The following is a 5072-nucleotide window of genomic DNA, read 5'->3' as shown; positions in this document are numbered from 1 at the left end:
TTTAATGCGAAAAAAGTCTTCTCGCGTGAACACCTTTCATATGCGACGCTTAGAACAACCTCCTATGCCCTACCTCGACAAGAATCACCTCTAAACACTGCAGCTCGCAACAAAACCGAGCCCACCGACGAAAAAAGGCACTTCTCCCTCTGTACATCGTCGCTCGTTTCGCTACACGAGGCCCACGGTCTTGGGTGCCGCCTAGAACGTAAACGACAATGCAAACAATGACGTCACAATGCACACACCGACTAGGGTAAAACGAGGGTCGCGCGCAGATCATACAGGCCTTGCTCTGACCCGGCCTCGAGTTTTTCTGACCGTCCCTGATACAAATTCATCATGGAAGCTAAACTGCCCGTTTTATCAATATTTTTTTTCAAAATACGGCACAAAAATGGGTTTTTGCGGTATTTTTACTTTTTTTTTTAATACAGACATGTTTTTTAAACTTTTAATGAATTTGCATGGCGAATTTCCTTTTCAAAATACTTTTTGGTGCTTCATAGGCGAATATTGCATCAGTACAAAGCTAATATACAGAGATTTTGAAGATAAAAGAGTTTTTTTTAGAACCTCAACTTACTACATGAAAAAAAAACATAAGAATTTTTTTTCCCACGATGGGTTGCACTTTCTACAGTACAGAGCTATTAGCAAACCCTTGAACTCGCGAGACACATTTAAAATTCTCCGTAATTAAATAATGAGTCGCATAGAGTGGATTATCGTGTGGTGAATTCTGCCGCGCCAGAATTCGCGGGAAAAATATATAGGCGTGGAACTACTACGACACCGTGTTGCATTTTTCGGCTTACTTCGACCTTTAAAGACAACTTTCACGTTTCGCTACAGTGCTATCTGTCCGCCATTGGTCTGCTAAACTTGCGGCTATTTAGCACTTAAGTGGACTGTCATGGCTATATTTGGAAATAGTGTAGGACTTAGTGTTGGCTTTGGTATTCTTACTACGTCTTACTGCAACCCCAACCACTATGCAAGTGCAGGACACAAAGTGCAAAGTTCTCTCGGGATCTTGTGCAACGTGGCTTTGGATTCAGATTGTCCGATCTACTGTTAGGTTGTCGAAAAGTTGCGTCGTTTCATATTATATTATTACTTTATTTTATTTCAAACAAAGAAAATACACGTAATTTTTGCCATCTGTTTCGCTTCCACTTTTGGGCGTGGTTTAATTTTTTTATCAGCGTGTTACATCATTTTCACTGATTGCATTTTAGTGTGGTTGTAGTTGTGGCTTGCGTAGTGCATCACTTGCCTTAAACAGTTGGCAGCGACTTTACTTCTTAATTGCGTACTCCTTTCTTCATAGTTTGTTGTGTTTTTATATAATATTGATGCTCGTAGCAGCGGGATTAAAATAAACCTATCATATAACATCCAAAAAAACTGATTTTAGGTTCATAAGCTCTGTACTGAGTTTAGTCTTTATCATTGCTGTGCAATCCGAACCGTTTGTTGTTCACCATTCGGATTCACGCAGATTCTTGTCTCACAAACACCGTGAAGCGTGACTCAAATATTCTATTAAATCAATAAAAACATATATATGTTTTGTAGCAATCCAAAAAAACACAAGTGCAATATGCTATTTTTATGTTGTCCTGATATCTTCAAGCCCACATGGTATACAGCTTCCGTATTTGGTAAATAAAGCACCCTAACAAAGGCGAGAATAGCATCGTGACATATTGGCTGTAAACGTTGCCTCGAGAATCGCGAAATGGAAATGTTGTTATTCCAGAGAACATAACATTTTCAATCTGTATGGAGTTTATACATAAATCGTCACAAAATTATGACTCATAAAAACAAACTGTACTGTAAAAATTCTGTATATATCAGTGTTTATCCCAATTTCTAAATTGCGTTTTTCGACGGCGCCGCTAACAACGGGGTCTTAAACATCTGTCTAAAATGCCTTGTCTTAAAAAATACGAATCTATGTGTCGTTGTTTTGCCGTTGCGTTGGGTTTTATACAAAATTTTTCAGTCGAAAAGAATCTTTCCACCGAACAACATCACGTTCGCAGCAGAAACGAACAACAAGGCCATAAACAGTTCGTCGCTTCCTCAAAATATGTCACGTGTCATTTAGTATGACGTTCGGATGGCGTCATTAAGCACAAAGAACCTATCACAGGTGTAGGCTTATAGAAAACACTCGAAAAAGCTACACTATTTTATTCAAAACAGGCGACCGGTTAAACGTATTTGAACAGAATAATATACACACGCTCATTACCGCCAACCTAATAATGTTTAACTCTAAAGAGCTAACAGATGTATTAGCACATAGTGCGCATTAAAGAGTAAATGAGTATATATTAAAACCTGAAACGAGCACTCAATCAAAAAGCATTTTCTGACGTCAAATTACGTCATTGCGCGTCACACAATTTCCAAATGTGTTGGCAGAACGAGAGGTTAAAAATTCCAGTGATTTATTGCGGATGACCCTATTCAGGTTTGGCCCCGAAAACAACGAAATTTCCCAAACTATTTTCCATCTAGCTGGCTGTCGATAAACATCCGGGCGATTCCAGCATTTTTTCTTAAATTTTTACATTTTTTTAGGATTACAATATTTCTCAATAAATTTTGTGCGACTATTAACAAAAGACATTTCAACTTTACTACCACATAAAAAAATTAAAAAAAAACGTTAAAAAACTTACTCTAAACTTACTACCGTAAATGGCTTTAAACTAAAATTATTCACTATTAGAAGGATTTTTAAACTTAATAAATGACGTCAGACGATACAGGAACCAGGTTTGGAGAAAAAAACTCTTCCTTCTGTTTCAAAGCTGCTAAGAAATAAGGCCACCTATGTCTGGCAATCTAAATCAGCAGTCAACCTCTATATAGAACTAAAAACGACCTACTGTACTTCTGTTCTAGTGCGTTTCTTTTTTCGAATTCGTAAAACTTTCTCCGAATTGGCAGCGACATATTTAATACGTAAGTGCCACAAGGTTGTGCGTCATGCCAGAACGACCAAAAGGTGCGAAAATGCGGCTATTTTTGCCACCTTCGTTTTATCTGTCTTTTCGTGCGTGTAAAATCAAGGCTTAGTTTCGCGGTTGATTTTACAAGTTCGTCGTGATAAGACACGTTCTCAGTTCGATAACCTTTCAACCGTTGACGCAATGCAGAGGTAGCGGTCGTCTGACATTGAGCTCGTATGACTCAGCAAACTAAGTTCGTTCGCTCAATTTAGATGAAGGTATTGTTGGAAATGTGTGGGTTCCATACGTACCACTGTTGTAATGACTTGACTCAAGTGCGCTTGAGTTACATTGTTTTAACGACTTGACTTGATTTCATTCTTTTTTGCACAAATGACTTAACTTGAGCTGTCGTTTGGCCTAATGACTTGGGTTAAAATTAAGTGTTTTCATTGTATTTCCTGTTATAAATCATTATTTAAGTTTTGCACATAAAACAATTTACTTGCCATAAGTTGCGTTTTGTGTTATTTTTTTAGACTTATTGCTCATAATCAGACAAGTTTAACAATTTGATGTTTAACTTTTACTTTTTTTAGAAGGACTTGGTATAAAGCAACATATGTGAGTCGGCGGGATTATATTTTTAACGAAGTATTTTTTTAATCTGTAACGAGGATAAACAAAACGTTTCGATTAACAGTCATTTAAAAAACGTTTTAATATTAAATTTACAGTCATTTGCATTCACGCCAATTATGAGTTTTTTTAGATTTTTTAATAACAAATTACTTTATTTAATAAAAAAATTGGGTGAAACGAACTGCGATGACCCAACTGAGATAACAAGTCTCTTAAAAATCGCATTTGGCTCTCGTTTATAAACCACACACACACCTATACATTAAAGGCGCCTTGTAAATCGAATGAAAATCGTGTTTTAAAAGTCAAGCCGTAAATTATTCCAAGGCCGCCTGAGCAATTTAAACACCTCCGACTCGCAAAGCATTCTTGAACACGAAAAGCACATTACTGACGACCTGTAGTTTACAGATAAGGCGAACACAAGACGTGATTTGTGCGCTCACCGCATCTATTCATCTATACATGTTACCATAATGAGCTGGGTTAGCGATAACTCAAAAATAGACGCGTTTGATAAGTTTATGGCACGATTTGAAATGTTCAGCACGTTAAAAATGGATAAAGATGAGTCGATAAAAGTGGAGTGTCTTAAACTTGGAACGATACAGAGAAGATTAGCATGGGACAAAGAGGACAAGAAAAAATCGTGAAGCGTTTCGTACCACACTTAAAAAAAGTTAAAATTGACTATAATTTTCGCGCCCTGACCTTAAACACTAAACACCGCGTGTTGCCAATTATTTTGAAATAACTCAAGCCCAAGTCATTTGTTAAAAATAGCGAGTCAAGTCACTTGCATCAAAATAAAATGTTGAGTAATTAAAGTTGGTAATTTTCCAATCCTTGGTGATATTGTAATTAGCAAACGACAAAATCATAACATAGCGAGCAAACTGCTTTTCTAACAGAATTTTTTGGAGCAAACTAAGCAAATGTTACCGAAAATTATTTACAAAATCATTAAGGCTGTCGTTTGTGTGAATTTGAAGCCATTTTCTACAATCACTTTGTAAAATCAAGTCATTTAAAAAGATTGGCTTCAAGCAAAAACTTGAAGCAAATTTATACTGATGTTATGTAATGCATAATCGATTCGAAGTGTTGAAACCGATTAACTATAGCGCATATAAAAGTATAATTTATCTGTAATTTTCTTGTCTGTCGTATATCCGGAATCTTTGGGATAGCCTGTGGGTCGCGACTCAAAATTGGTGGGTCGCCAACTGCAGTGGTTTACATATTTAGATTTATTAAAATTGGTACGAACAAAATTTTTCTAAAATTCTGTTTTTGTTTTGCTCACTTATAACAAGTTCAGGGAGCAGAATTGGTTTGAAACCGAAGAATCGCTGTTATATTTACGCTTAGTGTTTAGGTCGCGGCGAAAAAGGGAATTCAGATCCTGTTCTGTTCGCGGTGTCGACCGTAATACGCCTTCTCTGTGTAAAACGAAAA

The 5072-nt window shown here is 36.8% G+C and overlaps 1 pseudogene; it reads left to right on the top strand.

Annotated features, from left to right (window-relative positions):
• The first annotated feature begins 4186 nt into the window (after window positions 1–4186).
• Window positions 4187–4283, top strand: LOC146162663 (U6 spliceosomal RNA; annotated as a pseudogene).
• The last annotated feature ends 789 nt before the right edge of the window (window positions 4284–5072 follow it).

The sequence above is a fragment of the Ascidiella aspersa genome, chromosome 3 (assembly GCF_963924565.1).
Source record: "Ascidiella aspersa chromosome 3, kaAscAspe10.2, whole genome shotgun sequence".
Classification (NCBI taxonomy): domain Eukaryota; kingdom Metazoa; phylum Chordata; class Ascidiacea; order Phlebobranchia; family Ascidiidae; genus Ascidiella; species Ascidiella aspersa.
Note: the sequence above shows the minus strand (reverse complement) of the source record. Positions and strands in the feature narration are given on the sequence as shown.